The sequence below is a fragment of the Meles meles genome, chromosome 16 (genome assembly GCF_922984935.1).
Source record: "Meles meles chromosome 16, mMelMel3.1 paternal haplotype, whole genome shotgun sequence".
Taxonomy (NCBI): Eukaryota; Metazoa; Chordata; class Mammalia; order Carnivora; family Mustelidae; genus Meles; species Meles meles.
Genome location: NC_060081.1, coordinates 79,286,849 through 79,308,716, shown reverse-complemented (window position 1 = coordinate 79,308,716; position 21,868 = coordinate 79,286,849). Strand labels below are relative to the sequence as shown.

At 58.0% G+C, this 21,868-nt stretch overlaps 1 protein-coding gene across 4 annotated transcripts in view; it reads right to left on the bottom strand.

Moving 5' to 3' along the window:
* EDN3 (endothelin 3) overlaps positions 1 to 21,868 on the bottom strand; it is a 71,829-nt gene that overhangs the window by 24,711 nt on the left and 25,250 nt on the right. For 2 of the 4 annotated variants that reach the window (XR_006815269.1, XR_006815268.1), the window contains exon 6: positions 9,967 to 16,763. The exons of the other annotated variants lie outside the window; for them this stretch is intronic. The gene's annotated coding sequence lies outside the window, so the exon portion shown is untranslated. Of the gene's footprint in view, positions 1 to 9,966; positions 16,764 to 21,868 lie in introns of those variants that run through there. 4 annotated transcript variants of the gene reach the window in all.

The window sequence follows — 21,868 nt, the reverse complement described above, 5'->3', positions numbered from 1 at the left end:
CATGTGTTGATCCCACAGGAACATCCCAGGCCTTGCCAACGCCCCGGGCTGCCTTCTCCCCTCCTTCAGCCTGCTATTGTCACAAAGGTACCCTTTCAACGTGGGGTTTTGTCCCCTCAACAAAGGTTCACTAGGTGAACCTATAAATTCTGTTTCCATGAGGCTCTAACATGGCCTTTGCTTAAAAAAGCCCATGACCTTGAAGGAAGGACTGAGTGGCCCTGATGCATCCATCCATCCACCTGTCCATCCACCCATCCAGGCACCCATCCATCATCCTCCCATCCATCCATCCATCTACACACCCATCTATCCATCTACACTTCCATCCATCCATCTATCCATCCATCCATCCATCTACACAACCATCCATCCACCCACCCATCCATCCACCCATCCATCTGTCCATCCATCTGCACATCCATCCATCCATCCATCCATCCATCCATCCATCCATCCATCCATTTGTATGAAGCTTCTGCTGAGTGCTGGGCACCATGCTGGGTTTAGGGGTCTGGCAATGAGCCCATTGCATGGGACTCTCCGCACAGACCTCAGCTCAACAATGTTGCCAGCCAGCAGGAAAGAAGCAGGCTTCCCAAGTATGATGGGTGCTGGGAGAGGAACCATACACCACCCAGCACAGATGATCAGGTACGGTTTGAAGGCAAGGGAAGACGGCCAAGGAGCCTGGGGATTTTTACCAGCTTCTCGGGACTGGAACATGCAATCTGGAGCTGCCTGGATATTGGTGTTGTTTTCTGTCGCTGTCTCTGATGCTTCTCTGCTAACACTGGGTGAGCCCCACCTAGGAAGTGTTGCCCACTCCCTTTCTCCCCCCACATGCCCCGCACAGGCTTCTCTTTACCCCTTAATCCGTGGCCTCCATTGCCTTGTTTCTGCAACGGCAATGGGCAGCTGCCACTTTGGAGCATCAGGGGCTGGCTGTGTCCTAAACCCTGCCTGCACTTCTTCTCTGTCGCTCGTCCAAGCTACCCACGTGCAGGTCCAGGATGGTCCACAGCCCACCGTAGCTAAGTGGTGGAGCCCGGTGTTGAACATGGCCACATCCAACTTGAAAGCCATGCCCTTGACCACCCGCTTCCCCCTGGGACGGGGCGAGGATGTGCTGAGCTGCAGAGTGCATGAAGCCAGGGCTTGGCACGGCTGGGCTCGGCTCCAGCTTCCTTCCTTCCCTGCGAGGTCTGGCCGGGGGACATGCCTGCCCGTGTCTGGTCAGCGTGAAATAGACCACGGATGGCCTCGGCCCCAGCTCCAGCCATATCCAGGATGTGACCTTGGGGGTGTGGCCAGAGGGGACCCCCTCCCAAGCTCCAAGGCAGGGCCACACTGTAACCCAAGAGCAGCCATCAGCCCGCGGGGGGACCCTATGAGGCATTTGCGGGGGTCACCTCCACTTCTCGAGAAAAGTCCTAGTGTTCCATCACCATCTAAGTCCCTTAGCGCATGGGCCTTGGTCCCTGAGAGCAGACGGAGGGAGGGAGGGAGAGAGGGAGAGAGAGATGGGGAGGGGGCGGGGGGGAGCTGTGTTCCGCTCATCCGAAGACAATGGAAAGCAGAGCAGAGGAAACCCGCCCTGACACTTGGTCCCTGGCCCCAGCTTCCACAGGAGCCATGTGGGGCCAGGGAGACCAGCCAGGGCCAAAAAGGCCAAGGCAGCATTTCCCTTCTGCTTTCCTGACTCCCGAGAGCCACTTGGCAAAGGGCCCTGTGGGTCTCTCCGGGCCATCCCTGAGGCCCTGCCACTGGGCGATAAGCCCATGACAATGGGCATCCCCTGAGGCCCCCTCCCTCCTTCCCCACAAGCACTGTTAATAATAATAGCACCGAGCATATCAGAAACAGTCATTTCCTGAGCTCTTGCCTGCCCTGGGCATCCTCGCCACCCAAAGCACTCCTATCAGCTCGGGCGGAGAGGCCATGTGGTCCTGTGTGTTGCGGGACGAGAAACTGAGGCTCGTAGAGTCCAGGGACCCACTGTCCGGGGGCGTCCGGGGGCGGTGGCCGAGCTGGGGTCCTGCAGCGCGGGGCCCGCGGCCTTACGTCCTCAGTTCATCCACCCATGTCACCGGCGTTGGTCACCTGCGTTGGTCACCTGCGTCGAGGAGGAGAGGGTGTGGGGGTGGTCTAAGCGGTCAGCCACGGAACACAGAAGGAAAACGAGCTCTGGTGACCTTTAGGGAAATGGCCAGCTACGCTCTCAGAGGAGGCCAGTTCCACAAGAAGCAAAGGTGCAGGGGGACCCAAGGAGACCCCCGAGTCTCTGAACCATCACCGATAAGAGCGATAGAACCATCCAGAATCCAGTGGGAGGAGCAGAGTGAGGTGTGCTCTTGGAGAGGGGAGGGAGAACTCTCCGACACGCGAGAGCCCGTCGGCCCTGCCGTCTTCTCCTGGGAATGAACGACTGATCACCGAGATTATTCTGGCGATTCCAGCCCCGAATTCCTTTGCCGATTGAGCACCTACGTCAGGGCGCAGGCGGGTAGACAGCTCTCGCCTAGGAGAGAAAGGCGCGTGGCACCTGCCTCTCTTCCGACGACAGATGTCCCGACGAGCCCTGCCATTGCCGTGGTCTGTTAGAGCCCGTTCAAGCTCTCTCCGGGCTTATGAAATGCTGTCACGGCTTCAGGCTGAGATAGTCTTCTCTCTCTCGTTTCTGTTTTCTATTCCTCAGATTCAGTGTCCCGCACGAAGGTGGGCACGGGGGTCTCCTGCGGGCAGGCTGGTCCACGCTCGTGCGGCCAGCCCACGAGCCCCACCCCAACGTGCTTCTGCCCCTGCCGCCCCCTGCTTGGGGGGCAACGGGCACCCCCGTCACCTGCGTCACCACTCTGAATCCGACGGAACCGAAATGCAGGTATTTGCTTACCTTTTCCGACCGTGATTAACGAAGCCCTTCTAGAACCATCTGTCTTACCCTGAAGGGCTTCGGACAGAGACCCATACCGCAGGGGTACACGGGGACCGTAGGACAGAGGGACCGGAGGAAAGAAGGGCGGCGTGCCGGCAAATGCAGCCGTGCGGAGCAAACCCTAGCGTGCGGGTCCTCATCTGGGAGGTGAGGCAGGAATCTCCTGGGCCCGTTGTCAGCTCTGCTGTGCAGATGTGCAGCAGCTTCGGGGGGTGAAACCACATGACCACAGTCCCCATGCATCCTGGTGACCGAGGCACGACCGCAGTCGCCCACACGGTGAACGAGAAAGACACTCTGTCCTGGGGTGCTCAGGTCCCAACAGGGACAGAGGCGGGCCCCGGGGATCTGAGCGCGACGAGCCTGTCCGCCAATGCCACTAGGTAAGGGCGAAAAGGGGGTTCGCGGGGCCAGGGGAAAGGGGGGGATGGCGGGAGAGGACTGGACAGCTCTGGCTTCCACTCTTGTGATGAATATTTGCTTTGATTGGCTCAGCGTGACGCCAATAGCTGAGAAACCATGACCGAGCCCAGTGACTTGGTCAGCGCGGTCATCCCTTGAAAGGGCAGCCTGTGCAGGGAATTTCTGGAAAAGACCCGTGGACGGCGCTGACGCTGCGTCTCTCCGAGTCTCCCCAGGTTCATGGACGTCTGCCGGGCTGAGTTGTGTCCTGGGTGGCCCACCGGAGCACAGGCCCTAAGCTTCGCTGGCTCCCCTGACAAAGGGCCTGTTTGGGCGAAGACGCTTGGGGGACGAGAAGGGAGCTGTGCCGTCCACACAGCCGGTGACCCTCTGCCCTGGCCCCCAGGAACGCCGCCTTAGACTTTCATGTCATCGGTCCTGGTTTGGTCTCCTTACAGATTTGTTTCGTGATAACAGAATCCCCGGGAAAGGTAAAAGATTCTCCCGGAGTGCATTTGGAGACCCCGAAGAAAAATCTGTAACATTCCAACGAAAAAATAATAAACAAATAGTAAGACCTGGTTTAGTCAACCGCTTATCTGTGTTTGCTTGAACTTGGTGTCCTCGGGTATCCACCCTGGTGAACAGACGGTCTCTTCTCCTAAGCCCCGTGTTTTACAGACGGGGAAGCTGAGCAACACCCCCTCCACCGCCCCCAGAGCCGCTTCCTTGCTGTGAGAGCTGGACACACAGGGGAGGAGGCTGGCATGGTCTGCGGTCAGCGTGACACGGTGGGAGATGTCAGCACGCACGCTGAGCTTTATACAGACGCACGTGGTGGAGTGCAAGAATGCTCGTACGTGCGTGTGTACGCGCAGGTCCACACGCACCGATCCCCGGGTGTCGGCTGGCACGGCCTCCAGGCAGCCACCCCTGCAGCAAGGCGCGTGCCCAGCCCGGAGCTCGGCCTGCATTGCCGCTCTCCAATAAAAGGACCCAGTGGTTTATTCTGCCCGGGAACGCACGAGGGGAACTCGGGGCATCTCACAGTACCAGACGGCAAGGCAATGACAAAAGCGACAGCGATGACGGGCAGCCACAATGACGGGGCCGTGTCCAAGCGACACGAGAGATAGTCCACGCCGGAGCGATCCAAGTGATTAAATAAACACAGTATTATTGGGTTATAACCCACGGCTGGAATAAATATCCATGAGGCCACACCAATTACAGAGATGATTGAACAAACAAACAAACGGGAGAAGAGACAGACCACCCAGGAAGAAGAATCCTGAGCGGTTTATGGGCCTCCAGCATCTGGGGGGCAGGGTACGTCACCTCTCCTGAAGTGTGGTGTGAGTGGTGACCTCCTTCCCGAGCAGATGGTGGAGAAGGGAGAGAAAAACCAGAACTTCCCAGTAGAAAAACCCGACAAGCACATGGCCTCACCCTGGGGATCAAAGTCAACATCAACAGTCAGGTTGAGAGGTGTGGACCTTTGATGTGATGAGACGAGAAGGGCCCCTTTTCCCCTCCCCCATCACTCCAGTCTAGCCCTGAGAAGAACATCAGACCAGCCCAAGTTGAAGAACGTTCCAGAAAATAGCTGACAAAGAAAGTCTGAGAAAGTGCCACAGACCAGAGGAGCATAGGGAGGTGTGACCACCCTATGTCCCATGGAGTCCTGGGTGGGACCCCAGAGCAGAAGAGGACACTAGGGGACAGCTGAGAAAATCTGAACAAGGTGTGGACATGACCGCTTCGGGGGGTTCTGATGCTAACAGGGGACACGGGGCATGGGGCGCACGGGACGCTCTGTGCTTTCTTCACCGTAACCGTGGAAATCGACAGCTGTTCTAAAGTAGGAAGGTCGTCTTTTTTCAGAGCACCCCTGACTCCACAGCTTTTGAGCCAGGAAGCCGCAGTATGCTGAATAGTGGCCCCCGAAGACATCAGACCCTCATCCCTGGAAACTGTCATTGTGACCCGTTTGGATAGAAGGTCTTTGCAGAATTAAGGAGCTCCAGGTGACATTGTCCTTCATTATCCGGACGGACCCTCAATCCATGGCAAGCGCCAGACCCTGCCAGAGAGGGCCAGGGGGCCCCCGAGGCAGAGGCCGGAGGGACACGAGCTACAGGCTACCCAGGGCCCCCCAGAAGTCCCACGAGGCAGGAAGTCCCCCCCCGCCCCAGAGCCTCTGCAGGGAGCACGTCCGGCTGCCACCTCGATGTTAAACATCAGCCTCCAGGTCGGGGACAGAATGACGTCCTGCTCTAGGCCCCCCAGCTGACAGTCCTCTGACCCAGCAGCCACCACACGCTGATGCAGTCAGCTACCTCGTCCTGGAGCTCTGCCAGGAGCCCGCAGCCGTCCCTGCCCTTCAGCCCTGACCGCGACAGCAGCCGGAGCGGACAGCAGTGTAACAAGTTTACAGAATCAGGACGTGCCGCCCCAGGCAAGAGGAACAGGAGCCCCGCAGCGTACACGGGGCGCTCACCTCGTCGGGACCAGGAGGCTCGGCTGACTCTCTGGCCCGCATCTGAGGAGGAGAGGGCACTGGCCCAGTTCGTGCGGAACGGTGGGGCTGTGGGGAAGAGCATCCCGGCGCAGGGAACAGTATGAGCGAAGACCCCGAGGCGAGAGGAGGGACAGCCTGTGGAAGGAGCCCAGGAGAACCGGGGCTGGATTTAAACTGGGGCAGGCTGTCTCGGGTTCGGAGGCCCCGGACTTTAGCTGTCAGCCCTCGGGTGACGGGGTGGGAGAGGTGACGGGGACTCCGGAGAGGGACGCGTCCGTCATGTTACCACCAGCAGGGAGAGATTCCAGAATTCCAGCAGACGCCGGCACCCTGTCTCTGTCAAAGGCCAACCCTCGTGAGCGTCCACTCGGCTCTGCCATCGCAGCAGGACCCCGGGGCGGAGGGGGGGGATGACCTGTAAGCAACCGGGTGCAGCGGTGTCTGGTGACACTTCACCTCTGGACACTGGGTCATGGATTTTGTGTCGTTTTCCATGTCATGAAATGTGCTTTTGGTTGCTGTTGCTGTTAGTGAACCCTTCAGAGCTCACGGGCCCTACAAATACGGGGGGGGGGGGGGGGGGGCGGGCCTGGTGCTGCCAGCAAAGCCCAGCCCCGTGTGATAGCTCGGCCCCAGGGTCGGGTGGCCTGGACGCGGACGGCCAGGCCGAGAGGCAGAGAACCAGGAGGCAAGCCTGGCGAGGTCAGAGTGCAGGCCTCAGCGGTCACCTCCCTGGCCCTCGAGGGCAGGAGGATGGGGCCCCTCCCTGAGCCCCAGGGCCTTGGACTTAGTTTGCTACGGGGGCGGCGACGGCATGAGCCTTCGCTGTGGTGCTGGGGTTTTGCCATTGACCGTGGGCACCAGTAGCACGGCTCACCCCTAAAACCACACATGAACCTGCCGCCCTCCAGCCCTGACCCCACACATTGGATCCCCATCAGTCTTGAAGGGGGAGGAGGGGACACCATTCCCCTCCAGGATGGCATTACTTGGAAGTTAATTTTTTTTAGGATTTTATTTATTTGAGAGAGACAGAGATAGAGAGCAGGAGAGGGGAGGAGGGGGAGAAGCAGGCTCTCCGCCGAGCAGGGAGCCCGACGTAGGGCTTGATCCCAGGACCCTGGGACCATGACCTGAGCCGAAGGCAGACGCCTGACTAACTGAGCCATTTCTCTGTGGACTCCTGGCCCGGGGCCGCTCCCAGCTCCTGAGGCCTCCCACGGTGACCGCACAGCCCTTCCACTCCCGAAGCCGGCACCAGACACCCTCTCATGTCCAAACCTTCTCTGGCTTTGAATCGCCCACAGACTTGCCAGGCCCACCAGCTGCTCTATTTTAGCCAGCTCCTGGTCCGCCCGTGGATAGCCTTCTTCCCCTCCGCAACGCATCTGTGCTGGCAACGGAAACCAAACGTGGGGCAACACCCCGTTCTGTCCCCAGGGAAGGGACTACCCAGGGCGCCATGACAGAGAGGGGTGTCCTTGGGGCCAGGCTAGAATTCTGCCTAGCACAGGCCCACAAACACAGGCCTATCAGCCAGGCTCTGAAGATGTAGGATAAGGCATCCCTCATTCTACGGGTCACCTTGGCCAGGCCACAGCACCCCGCTGTTAGGTGACTGCTACTGGGTGTTACCGAGAAGGCATCTTACAGATGTGATTAATGCTAACAATCAGTTGGCTTTAAGTCAAGGAGATAACCCTCAACTGTGTGGGTGGGCCTCACCCCATCAGTTGAAGGATAGAAGAAAAAAACAGGTTTTTTTGAAGAAGGGATTCTGCCTCAAGACTAACATAGAACTCCTACCTACTTTTTCCCCACCTGCCCTACACATTTCTGACTTGCCAGCCCCCACAACCACGTGAGCCAATTCCTTAAAATCTCTCTCTCCATCTGTCTCTAACACACACACAGATAAAACTATAGACTACAGACCCACACACAGGCTATGGGCTCTGTTTCTCTGGAGACCCCTGGCGGACACAGCAGGCAACGCACGAGGCACGTAGTAGGTGTTGAGTGAACCGCTCCTCCATTTTTTCTAGTGGTTCAGCCACTGTTCATCAAGAGCCTGTCACGGAACAGTCACTCCTCTGCATGCGGGGAGGAGGACGGTTTGGGGTTGAAAAGGTCCAGCGTGGCCTCCGGTCATCACTCCTGTCAGTGGTACTGTCTTCCTTCCATGAGGAGGAGGACAAGAGGTCTGGAAAAGTCCCATGGCAGCTGCTGGGGGGCGGGTCCCTACCTGACCTCAAGTCCGTGGTCTCGACCGCCGTGCCACCGCTTTCCGAGCCCGCCTTCCCCTCTTCCCGCAACATGGATCTCCAGACTCTTCACGGGGCGGCGTGGTGTCAGCCTGCGTCATGATGGGAAAGCTGATGGTCATGGAAGGCCTGTAGAGAACGCGGGTCCCCCCAGTCTGCCAGGCCTCCCTTGGCTAAGTAGAGCCCTGGTTCCTAGTGGCAGAACGGCGTCCGGGAAGAGCACTGGTATCCGGCCCGCGAAGCCTTTCCAGAACCACGAGGACCCCAGCCGTGTGCCCCACGAAGTGAGTGAGGGCTGCTTTTGGGATCATGATCTCTGCTGTGCTCCTCTCGCCTCACTACGGCCCAGCATGTTCCTTGCCACGAGCCAGGAGCCCCGTGAGGCGCTAAGAAACAGAGTCCGAGCTACGAATCTGCCTGAGCGTTCTCGTGTGGCTCCGTCTGCCACGTGAGGGCCACTGCAGGTTTCCTAGGCCACGTGCGGTCGTGACATGAAGCTTATTTCTCCTGGAAAGGGTTTTGAGGTCACTGAATCAAGCCCCCCACCCCCGACTCTGGTTGTGTTCCTGGAGGACTGGTTCCCCTGGGGCCAGGGTCTACGTTGGACCTTCGCGCGATCGGGGGCAAGTCAAGTCTTCCGCCTTGCTCCGCCTGCTGTTTCAGTTTTTGCTGCATAGCCAGCCGCAAAGCCAGTGGTTCACGATAATAAATGCTTCTCACTGTTCCGGGGCCCGTGGATCAGCCCGTGGCTCTTCCGGACTCCGCGGATCTCTCCGTTCACGGTCGGCTGCAGGCGGGGGACAGCTCCGCTGATCTTGGCTGGGCTCTCTCACGTGTGTGGGCTCGGCGAGCTGTCGGCGGGCCTGGCGTGGTCTTGGCTGGATAACCGGTCTCTTGCATGTGGGGTTTCTCATCCCGCACGGGCTACTCCAGGCGTCCCCGAACGGCAGCTGGGCAGGCTCTGAGAGAAAGCAAAAACCACACAAGGCCTCCGGACGCGGGGGCCTCCCGGCTGGTACCCCACTGTTTGAGCCCATTCAGCTGCCCAAAGCAAACCACGGGCCAGCCCGTATTCACGAGACAGGGGAGCTAACGTCTCTGTGGGACAAGCCACAAAGTCGTGTTCCTAACCCTACAGACACAGCGAGGGCTAAGAACCACAGAGCTTTGTGCAATCAGAACTTCATCATGTGCATGGCGGCCACCGACTCGGCTTCCCTGTATCTTTGCACTCAGCAGCCATCAGCCGCTCCCCACATCCTCCCGTCGGGGAAAGTCCCCATGTCCCGCCCTCGCACGCCATCAGGTCGGACTGTGAATGCAGGGTCCGGAGTTCCCCGGCCAAGAAGCAGACTGGCCAGCGAGCTGGTCCCTACCTCGTGGACGGACCCCAAGCAGAGGGTTGCAGAGGCTGGAAATGGCTGGATTCACTCATTCCAGCAGCGATTCTGACCCAACGGTGCCCCCCACCCGGAGCCGTCCCTGCATCCACTGTCCTTTCTAGGGTGCCTCTGCGTCTGGGCTGATTACAGGCCTGGTTCTCCTGCTCCCTTGTCAAATCTGGGGGCCCCGATTCCTTAATGGACCTCCTCGCCGGCCCCCACCCCATAGTCGGGCCCCCAGCTCCAGCCCACACAGTCTTCCTGAAACGGCTCCCGGGAGCTCGACCCCCTGCTCTCAGCCTCCAGCAGCCCCTGCTCACCCGGAGCTCCGGGTCTACTCCTTCCGCCTCTAGCCTCTCTGCCCCCCCCCCCAACACTCCGGCTGCCGATGACCCTTGGTGACCCTTGGCTCAAAGCCACGTCCCTTGGTCTCTGCCCCCGTCTTTTCGGGGCACATCTGCCTCCTCCGTTCTTCTGGGGAAACCACATCCCTGAACCCCCGCGCACCTTGTTTCTGACGGGGCCGGGGCGGCCTTCGGGTTTTGTCCCACAGGCTGCTGCGGGGCGTTTGCTATGGCCTGGGGTTTCCCGTCTCCGCAGTCTCTGGGAGGAACAGCCCTCAGCAGGTGCACCCGCGCTCCCGGGAGATGCTTCCCTCGACGGTCCGCTGGACCCACGAGGCTGTGAACCTCCCATCTCAGCCTCAGCTATGGTGCCCCTCCGGGAGGGCAGCTGTCATTCTGACCTCCACCGGGAGCCTGGTCCGCCCTCCTCATGCTCCGGCCTACACCGTGCAGGGGACCCGGGAGCCCTGGGATTTTGCCGTGGACTTGACCTTAGCCAGTCTGACCTGAAGGTGGCCTGTGGCTGGATAAAGTGGGTCGGAAGTGCCCAAGGCTAAGGCAGGCTCCGTTCGGGCTCATGCCAGTGAAGCAAGATCCAGCTCAGGAAGGTGTGCGGCAGGAGTGATTTCTGGGAGAGCCTGGCTGGCCCCTGACCAAGCTGCATGGCCGCCCCACGAGCAGTGAGGCTCAGACCCCAGAGAGGGTCAGCCCTGGGGTTGGCTTGGAGGGACGGGGACACCCACAGGGGTCTTGAGGTCCTCTTCGCCCTCTCCCTAAAGTGAGTTGCTGGATCCCCGGGAATCCATTTTGCCCGTGCGGGGATGTCTGGACACATCCGTGGTCATCACCAGGGGGTGGCCAATACCCGATGAGGCCCAGGACAGCCCCCACGAGGGAGAAGGGTCTCGCACGAGATGTCTGTGCTGCTGAGGATGGGAACCCCTGGGCTGAAAGTGGTGGGAAGGCGAAGACCGTGGGCTCCCAGGTCCGAAGTTCAAGTTCATCTTGGACCCCTTCCCTGCCTTTCCCGTCTCATCTCGTGTAGGTGGGAGTAAGAACGTTCCCTGGGAGCGCAGTGAGAATTCAGGGAGACCACAGCTGGGACGGGGCCCTCTGCGGCCGCCAGCCTCCATCCGCAAGTCTGTGACACCAAGCAGCCGCCCGGGCTCCCCCAGAGCCAACAGTTGTCGCCGCCGCTAGCAGCGGCCTCCCCGGGGACACCCTGTTCTCATGGTCTTTCTCTCAGGGCGTCCGTCCTGTGGGGCGCGACTGGGCCAGACGAGAGGACGCCACATGCCAGGGCTCCAGGGACCTCCCCAGACCACAGCCGGCCTGTCACAGGGCTGTCCCCCGGCTGCCCAGGGCGGTGCTTTCTTTGACAAGGGAACTCAGGGTTACCCAGCCACTCAGCCCAGCCCGGAGGCCCCTGAGCTTTCTGGGACAGAACTTTATTCCACGTGGACCCAAGTTCAGGGGCGGCCAAGCTCCCTCGAGGAGGCACAGGATGGGGTGGGAACCGTCACCTGCCTTAAATCTCATCTGGGACATTCGTCCTGGGAGCACGCTGGTGGCACGGGGATGACCGGCGGGGATGACCAGCAGGGCCAGCAACTCCCTCTCGCCTCCAGTGCAACTTGTCTGTCTGTCTGTCTGTCCTGTTCCAGTGCTCACGGCCTCCAGGCCCTGTCTGGCCCTCCCCACCACCAAGTGCCCTCTCTGAAGTGTGACCCCCACCATCTCCCCCAGTGCTTCAGACCCAGTCACGTTTCCCTGGGTCTGTGGGGAAAGCTCGCCCCACCCCGTGACCCCGCACGACCACAGTCCCTCCTTGTTCTCTTTCCAGCTATTCCCCAGGGCCCAGGGCCCCGCTCCACTCCACAAACCTGCCCACGTGCACAGACACACACTCTCCCCCACGCACAAGTGTGTGAACTCACACACGTTCCCTCACCTGCGCTCAGACACCTCCCGGCCTGGGGGCCCACACGCTGGTCCACGGCCCACCATCTGCTCTCACACCCCCGCCTCTCCCCTGGTCTGAAAGTCCCTACCCCAGAGGAGCACACCTCCTGGGCACGCCTTTTTATTCTTTGAGGCCTCACTTAAAGACTGCCTTCTCCAGGAAGCCCTCCTGGTGACTTCTCCCAGCACGGGGCAGAACAGTATAGCAACAGGGAGTTCGGGCCAGTTTTCAAAACACTCAGATGTTTTGATCTCATTTCACCCCCACAAAAACCAGAGATGAGGAACCCGGGGCACAGAGGGGTTGCCCTGCGCCACGGAGCCAGGAAGCAGGGCACCCAGATTGGCAGTCCAGCCGTCCCGCTCTGGGCCTTCAGGCTTAGCGGCCACCTCGTACTGCGGCCTCTGGAATGGCGCCCCAGGGCCCTGTCTCCCGGAGCTCTGACCACCCCGTGGATGGCCCCTGGAGGCCTGTACCCATAGGACCAGATTCCAAAAGGCGGAGGCCAGCCCGGAGCTGAGCCTGGACCCCCACCCCCGGGAGGTTCTGAGCAGTTACGTCCACTCCCGGCTCCGGTGACCTTCCCAGCTGTGAAACGGGCCGGCTGAAGACTTTCAGGTCACCGGCACCTGCCTCCCCAGCCGTCCCCACAGGCACCCCCGGCCTCGCCGCGCCGGCTGCTGATGTCCTGTCGACACAGGGGCCCCCACGAGCTCACACTCGGTCCTTTCGCCTTCAACACGGTTCTCTGCAAAGGGGAGCACTCGGGACGCCCGCTCTGGCCCAGTGCACATTCCAAGAGCCCAGTGTCCTTCTTCAGACCTGAATTACATCCTGGCCAAGGCCCAGAGGGGCCCCTAGGGGACTTCTGCTGCCCCGGGGTGGGGTGACACACAGAGACGGCAGACACAGACCCTTCCTCCCCTCTTCCAGTCGATGCCCTGCTTGTGACTTTTACCGATGACATGTGCCCGACGTGCACTCCTCGGAGCACTTCCAGCCGTCACCTCACCAGGACTCCTAGCTGTCCCGTGAGAAGCCCTACTTCACAGGCGGGGAAACTGAGGCACAGAGCAACAAAGAACTTGCCACAGTCACTTTGCGGAGCAAGCCCATCGCACTCGGGCCTCCCAGATGCCCCTGGGGCTGCACCCCGTCCCCCAGCTTCTGATGCCAGCGGCTTACCGCCACCCGCACACAGAGTTTCTGGGCTGGCCCCCCTGCCTCCCGAACTCCACCAGAAAGTGGGTCTACAGAGGAAGCCATAGCTGACGAGGCAGCCGTGGGCCCCAGGCACCCTTGCCTTCCCGGTCCCATCCTCGCTAAGCTTTACAAAGCTGTTTTACAGTGGTGCTCTTCCGAAGATGTGGACGCCGCTGAGGCTGGGATTGTCAGTAGGTGTTATGAGATATTTGCTATAGGGAAGGGAAGGCACCTTTGGGGCCCCGAGGCCGTGTGTCTTGAGCGCACTCTCTGCAGTCTTGTGTGAAGGCGGCTCCTTCCCATTCTTGCCTCTTGCCCCAGAGGCAGAGTCCACACTGCAGTGGGAAGGTCGGGGAGGGGGCCCCGCCAACTCGCCAACCCTCCCACACCGTGTCCTCCACGAAGCCTCGCCGGACACTCAGCCCTCAGCCCAAGGTTGGGGGTGGGGGTCAGTTCATGCTCCCAGATGTCGCAGGAAATCAACAGCCCACGTGTTCCCCAGTATCAGGAGGTGGAGTCCAGCTGGTGCTGGGCCTGGCTGCCATGCCCTCCCCCCACACAATGCTCCAGCAAACCCATGAGATGACCTTTGCAGACAGAGAATGAGCCAGAAGGAGCACACCAGACTCCTCCTGGTGCCTGGCCACCAGGATGAGCCCAAGCATTTTTTGGACCCTTATACGCCACCCTAGACACCATCAGGAGCACCTCCCTTGGGCCAAGAAGGTATTCCCAACACGTCCCGTTGTGACCAGGATTGTGTCTGAATTCCGTGTGTTCCCTGAGATTTGAACCGAACCCTCTGACCTCCAGTTTCATCGAGTTTTGGGCCTTTGGTCAAGGGAGCAAAGGTGCTGGTCCGGGGCTGAGCTGCGAGCCACCGCGTTCGCGGAGGGACCGACACGTCCCTGCACGTGAACGGTCACTTCCCAAGCCTCTGCTCCCAGGCCAGGTGTAGCCACACCAGGAGGCTGTTCCTTATTTGTTTGTCACTCCCCCGAAACCTTTACTGACCAGCATCGGAGAATGCCTCCGTTCTTGCTGGAAACCTTAGGGGAAAATTTCATATTATTAGTATTATTTGAGCAGTGCGTTTTTTTTTTTTCCCCCAGCTATTTTGCTATTTTGGGTAAGACTGTGATGAACAGTTTGTAATCAAAGTTTGGGGTAGGCACATTTGCGAGTTCTTCAATCATTTTGACAAACTGTTTACGTCAGACGTCGTTCCCGCTTACGCTCTTCCGGGGATGCGAAGAGAATGACAACCTTCCGTATGTTGCCGAGTTTGGTAATTGCCAAAATAAGTTCTAGTACTCAGAAACTGCTGTATTTTTTTTTTCAATTAGGGAATAAAAGGATCAACCACACCAGAGACAGACATCTGCTGGAATCTGAGGAAGTAAATCCCCTCGATCTAGGATTACCAGATAAACTAGAGGACACGCAGCTCAATTTGAATTTCGCATAAACAGCGAGTCATTTTCAACACAGCGTGTCCCAGCCATTGCCGGTTCTCCGTTCTGCTAAAATTTTATTTACTGTTTATCTGATTCAAACAGAACGGGGTTGCCTGTATTTTTACGTCCTGAATACGGCAACCCGGCACGGGCGTCACCGTCTTGGCCGCTGGGGAGCACCCGCTGGACCCCGAGATTCTGCCTGTGCCCACACGGACTCGTTCCACCATCCGAAGAACGGCAGAGGTCAGGACCATCAATTACCAGGCTGGTCCGACTCACAACAACAAGCACTTATCTTGAGAGCGTCTGTGGGTCAGGAGCGTGGCCAGGTAGGGCTGGGTGGTTCTGGCACTTTCAGAGCCGCCGTGCGGAGGCAGACCCCAGGCTGCCCTCCTCGGGGCTGGAGGACCCACCCCCGTGGTGGTCCGCTCCCATACCCAGCGCGCGTGGGCTCAGACCCCATTTATCATCCCCATTTTGCAGCTGGGCAAACCGAGGCTCAGAGAGATTGAGGAACTGACCAGGGAAGCAAGCGGCAGAGCTGGGGCTGGGCCCCAGGCCCCCTCCTGCCCCCAGACCTAGGCCCTTAGCTCCTTCTCAGAGCTCTCCAGAAGGGAATTCCAGGTGCTTCCTAAAGGAAACAGTTGTAATTAGCTACTTGTAATGTTTCTGTGGGTGACTTCAAGCACAACAAGACGCAGAGCATGTCACCGGGGGCCTGAGAGAACCACTGGCCGTCACCCTAGTAATTCATGACGCAGTACCAGATGCTCCGAAAGATCATGGAGTTTGTCCCTGCCGGGGGGGTAGGCATGCCCCGTGCAATCAGGATTATGCTCTTAATTTGCTATTTCATAGACAATTGGAAGAGAAGATCCACTCCCTGGCCTGTCGGAACAATTACAAACTCCAAATTTATGGAGTCCACATGGCCCCGTGGTGACCACATGGCTCTGTGGGTACAGAGAACATGATACCAGAGGCGGACTTACTGGCGGCCTCAGGGAAAACCGCACAGATTCGGCTGCTCTGCGCCTTCTTGGTAATCGACCCCGAGCCTCCGCGAGCCTTCCGGGCTGGACGCCCATTGCCTTGATCCTTTCAAAAAACAGCAGCTCTCCGCTTCCTCCTCGTTCCCTGCAGGGCCGCAGTGAGAAAGGCTGGGCCTCCCCGACGAGGGTGGGAAAGAGTGTTGGCCGAAGCAGGTGGTCCCACCTGGGGTCGGCTCCGGTTCCAGGCCCGCAGCTGCCGCCCAGCTGCACAGACCCAAATCCCAAAGTTTTCGGAGGATTTTCCCACCATCTGGGCTCAGGAGTTCCCATGCCCGGAAGGTTCCTCCTGAGCCAAAGTGTCCCATTTCAAATGTGCGAGGATCCATTCACAGTCCTTTTCCCTGGGAACATTCTAATCTCCCACCGATGCCCCCGCCTCCAGCAGCAACCTGCCTTCCCCCGAGTCTGTCCGTCAGAAGAAGGCTTCCCTCCAGCCCCTTCTCCACGCCTGGCTCAAGGCACTTGGGATCCCCCACCCCCAACCAGTAACATTCTTTTGCCCTTCACGGTCATTTTTGTTTTACCATTCTACCAGAGAAAAGGGAGAGCTCGAAGTTCTTCGGAAAAGCCTTCTTCCCATCCTTCAGTTGCCTCCGGCTGGTCTCCTGTCGGTCATGTAACAGCCCAAGACTGGGACTTGGCACAGGGGATCAGGGAGCTGTTTTGATCCTAGCAAGACCCCAAGAGCTGGGCCCTATGTCCTTGTCTCCTCTCCCTCACATGCTCTCCATGTCTCTGCTCTCAGAAAAGCGGGGCTCACGTGGCTAACTCGTGCAGTCGCCAGACGTCCCCGCGTGTGCACTGGGACCTGAGCTCTGGAAGGAAGAACAGCGAAGGCCGCTAATGCTTCCGGCGCCCGTTTGAAGTGCCCAGCAGCTCCCCAAGCCCTTGACAAGCACGATCTCCCGGGTCCTCGGGCCCCTGCGCACAGCCCGTGCTGCCCTGTCCAGCCACGAAGTGCCGGATGCTGGGGCTAATGCACCTGTTCACGGCCGGCAGACAGGAGCAGAGCTCTGGCCCACACGGCCCGCACAGCGGCCACCTCCGAGAAGCCCCGGGACCACCGGGCGCCTGCGAACACCCCACAGCCTGGGGCCGGAAGGGAGCGTCTCAGCAAGCGTGCATTTTGCAACTTCGGCCTTTGGTAGAAGGTTGCGGGGACGTAGACTTGTACCGGATAGCGCAGACGTAATTCAGGCCTCACGAAGCCGCGGTTCTTGCTAAGGCTGAATATTTCCTTGAAATGAGAAACGCAAACGACAGATCTGCAGTTTGGCTGTGACAAATACAGACAAGCGACTACGGTCCCCCCTCCTCAACAACCGTGCCCTTGGCAGTCACTGCTCGAGGCAAAGCTCATGGTTGTGCCCCTCGGCTCTGGGGGGTACCGCTGCCTCTGCCTCTCTTGGCACAGCAGGATTTGGAGTCCCCCCCCCCCAATTCCTGGCTCTGCCGTGAGAACGAGCCCAGGCTGGCCTGCTGGGAGACAAGGCATCACATGCAGCAGAACCCAGTCCCCCCAGCCACTGGCCAGTCCCCAGCCAACCCCCAGCTGACCGCAGACACTCCCGCCAGCCCACTGACATCAGCCGCGCCCGGTCCAGGGCAACAAAACCCTGCGGATGACCCGCGGGCTTGTGGGAAAGAACAAATGGCTGTCGTTCCTAAGCCGTCCAACTCTGAAATGGTCTGCTACAAAGCAACAGCTCTCGGACCCAAGGACTAACAAAAATGTCCAGCATCCCACTTCCTCTCTCCAGAGCGATCGTCGGGAAATGGGCAATATTGGACCCCCGTTAGTAAGGAACCCTATGGCAGCCAGGGCTGTGGCTTGGGAACTTTCCAAGAGGTTGAAAAAAATTGTCTGTTGGCTCTGAAATACAAACAAACAAAAACTTGCAAAATAAAATGACAAATACTTCATTCAATGTCTTCAAAAACAGGCCTTATGTCCGCTAGTCAACCAGAACCCTACTCTGTTAATACATAATCACACGAGTGAAGTACAATTTAACACAACCAAGGGAAATGAATGATTTTTAGTTAGTAAAGTCCAACATTTTTAAAAAATAATAAGAAAATTCAAATTATCTCTTCCACTTTGAGCCAAGTTCCACATAAATTTTCAAAGAAAAATAATTAGCTTCTCTGAAACTCTCAGCCCCACGAAGCAGTCTGGCCCGGGCTGAGCGTGCACTCCATCTGCTGTCACCAGGACCTCTGAAGACCACAGTGGCCCCACCCGCAGGGGTCAGCAAACGGGGAGAGTGTCCCCACTGTACAGGCAGGCACAGCGAGGACCAGCAAGGCTGGGGGCTCCCCTAAGGGGACAGGTAGCCCTGGCTGGAGTCAAGACAGGTGACTATGGGACTCGCTGGACCGTGGAGGGGCCCCGTCCTTGACAGGCATCTGTTCTGTGTAATGTCCCGAAGATCAGACCCTGTTCCCCTTTGCTCCCACAGCTCCTCACTGGTCACCGAACTCCTGGGCCAGTAATAGTCTGTGTGCTTGGTTTTCCAGCAGCCCCCAAGACCATCAAAGTCAGAAGCCTGTGATACTCATCGTGTCTCCGTTCACTGGACAAATGTTCATGGAATGCGACCAACGGCTGAGTGCTTGGCTAAGCACTGAGTTTATAGCAAGGGCTGGGTGCTTGGCTAAGTACCGAGTTTATAGCAAGGCCCGGGTGCTTGGCTAAGTACTGAGTTTTTGGCAAAGGTTGGGTGCTTGGCTGAGTACTGAGTTTATAGCAAGGGCTGAGTGCTTAGCTAAGTACCGAGTTTATAGCAGTAAATACGGCAGTAAATCCACCCTCATGAGGGAGGCAAAGGGAGGAAAAAGCACTAAGCAAAAATGACAAAGTTACGTGCAAGACAAGCTACTTATGAATTAACAGAATTAACTGTGGGGTCTCCAACCTTGACCTCTGCCTCCGCCTCCGGCTTCTTGTTCTACCCACTACAAGGAGGAACCGCATAGTCCAGCTCCCTCTGGCCTCTGGGAGGCAGAAGCAGGGATGGGGCTGAGGACAAGTGGGCCTTGCAGGAGGCTCGGCTCGTGGGAGGCCTAGAGGGAGAAGGAGCCTGGTAAATAGTAGGCTCTCAGGAACTGGGGGTTGGTTGGTTTGTTTTAATGCTGGCTTCATGTTTATATAAACCAAGAGAAAAGGAAAACCCCCTTAGGACTTATCCTACCCCGTTCCTAAGCTAGGGTCACATTGAAAATGCCCGAGCCGGCATTAGCTACCAAATTAACTCTGGGGAAGATTCAGTTCAATTCTAAGTTGTGGGGGTATTTCCTGAGCTCTGACCTCTACCTGTAATGACGTCTCCATGATCCCAAGGCTAGCCGATTAATTAGTAGGAAAATGTTTCCGCTGGTTCTTGATCCAAGCATCTAAGTGCATGAATACTTAAGATATGGTAAGTGCAGCTTTGAAACTCCGGATGCCCTGCCCGTGGCTGGAATGGGGACATGGCTGTGGACAAATTTTCTCAGGCACCTCCTAGTGAGTTTCACACTCACTGGCCTCAAACTTGAAGGCCAGCTGAAGTTGCGTTGCAACACGGGGGGCAGCCTCTTCTAACAGCGTTTTTAAAAGAAGGCACATTTTCCCTTACGGATGGTCTCTTTCCCCTACTTATAACACTAGGCTGTTGCTTGGGCCACGGGGCATGGACAGAAATAAAGATGTCACCGGTCTTCTCCAGTGACAAATGCTGGGGACATGTGTACTCAGAAACAAGTCTCTGAACAAGCCTGTCAAGACCATCTCATACTGGAAATTGATGAAAACCATGGTTTTACTCGGAAGATGCACTTAATTCACTTAGTTCAAGACAGGTCAGGATGTCTTCATCGACAGCCTTGGATAACTAGGTACCTGAACACGCCCTTGTGGGTTTTGCGGCCCGTCACCCACCTGCCCTACTTCTAGGAAGAGCATCCAAACTTCCTTTGGTCCAAGAGCTTTGTGAGTCTCAGAGCCCGGGCCCGTCCTTGTGCCACACTGTCCTGGCCCAGTGGCTGGTTGGGGGGTAGACACGTGACCCCGGTCGGCGTGCTCACAGCGGAGCCAGGATTTGGGGCAGGAGCCACCGGAGACAGGGCTCTCCCTTTTCCCTTGGACTTGAGGCAGCAAGAGCTGGTGAGTACTGGATTCTGGCTGCTAAGTTAGAAGAGGATGCTCACATTAGAATTCTTATCCCTTTACCTGAGCTTCAGGAACTGGAGGGATTAGGAAAGGGAAGGAATGTGTCTGGTTGCATGAAATCCGCGTATGAAGTTCAGCCCAGGACCGTCAGTAAGAACCAGGCTCCGTGCTGATACGCTCTCCCGGGAGTGTGGCTTCCCTGCTCATCTGTCTGTCTCCAGGGCCCACCTTTCTTCAGCACTCTATGTGAAGGCGGGAAAGGGAGCCCCTTTCTGAGGTCCTTCACCGCCGACCCTGACCAGCCCCCTCAGACCGTCGCACTTCTGAGCTCCTGGCGGAGGCCTTGTTCAGTGCCCAGCCTGGTCCGCAGAGCAGCAGGGGGTGTGACCTCAGCTGTGCCTTCAGAGTCTAATCTGGGGGTGGGGCTGAGCTTTTACAGAAGGGGCTTTATGGACACCCCCAAAATCCTTGCACGTATGGATACAGACCTTGGGTTTTGCATTCTCAACGAGGGAAAGATTCTCAACTTGGTGAAAAGATGCAAAAGCTGTTTTTATGGGGTGGGGGGCGGTGACTGGCACATCTGAAAGGGCTCGAGCACCAGAGCCAGCCCGTGCGGAGGGAGGCACCACCAACGGTAAGGACCAGGGAGGACGCATGCGCTGTTGTTAAGGTTTCCCGCGGTGCTGCCCCATGTCACCGGAATCCGGGGAGAAATCCACCACCTCCAGCAAGCACGTGAGGGAGGGGACGGTTCTCAGCAACTTCCAGGGGCTCCTGCTGCCTTCATCCCGCTTGCGCTCTCCCAGCGCTCCGGCCGTGAACCGCTTCCATCTCGCTTCCCCCCAGCAGCATTTTCCCCACTTGTCCAGCCCCTGAATAAGGGGTGTCCTTCCCGCCTCCTCACTCACTATGTCGCTTTGGGGAAACAACTTCTTTTTGAGCCTCAGGTCGGCGGCTCGTCTGGAAGTGGGGATGATAATGAACGTTCCTCAAATACGAGAATATCCACCAAAACCGCAGAAGCGTCCACCCTCTCACACAGTGGGCTCCCTTCCAGGCGTCTACCCCCCCCACACACAGAGGCCCACGCGACTGCATGAGAGCTTTGGCCTTAGTCGCTGTGGCTTTACTTGTCGTAACAAAATATTGACAGTTTTGTCCATCGACGGGTACCCACTGAACAGGCCATGGGATATTCATCTTCTAGTTATATTAAACCAAAAAACGAGGTCAAAAAAGTACGGGTTTATGGTATAATAGGAAATAAATGGGGCCCTTATCCCCAGTTTCTGGCACAGAGCTCCTAAAACTTTAGAAGTTGACGTATGCGCGTGAGGTGGCTCATTGGGGAGGGGTGGCTTCTTCAGGATGGGGGGGCCCAAGGGCCAGAAAGACCAAGCCAGGGTGAAAGGCCCGGAACTCTCAGTGCACCCCGTGACCTCCAAGGGGCGAGGCCCTGGAGACTGGGTTCAGTCGCCTGTGGCCACTGATGTAATCCATTGCGTCTACGTAATGAACCAGCAATAAACCCTAAAAGCTCCTGGGCTGGGAATACTTTGATGTGTCGGGAACATGTTGGGCTTAGAAAGCTCCTGGACGCTCCCTGTGGCTCGCCACCCCGCTTCCCCTACACTCCACCCTCCGCGTCCCAGCCGTCCGCTTGGCTCTTGCTGAGTCGTGTCCTTCGTGATAAAGCTACGGCAGGGACAAAAGAGCTTTTCAGAGCTCCAGGAGTCACTCTAGTGAATTATCGAACCTGATAAGGGGTAAGGGTTGTGTGAACCCTCAGATTTGTAGTCAGCTGGGCAGAAGCATGGGTCCCCAGGGGCCCCAACTGGTGCTGGTGTCTGGGAAGGGGCCACCGGGACGATCTGACGCTCACTCTGGGAAGGCGGCGTCAGAGCAGAACTGGATCGCCGGACACCCAGCTGGAGCCGCAGAATCGGAGGACGGGGGTGCAAAATGATGCATGTTTGGTGGCAGGGGAAAAAAAAATCTACACATTTGGTGTAAAAAAGTGGAATCAGAAAAACAAAAATCACACAGCGTTGGCCACCAACTTCTGCGGAAGCAGAGAAGAGCAGCCGCGTGCTCATCCGCGCCCCTGTCCTCACAAGCAGACAGTGGCAGGTAGACCGGAAAGTCGGAAAAGTGATCCCCTACATTGGGGGGCCAGGAGCACGGGG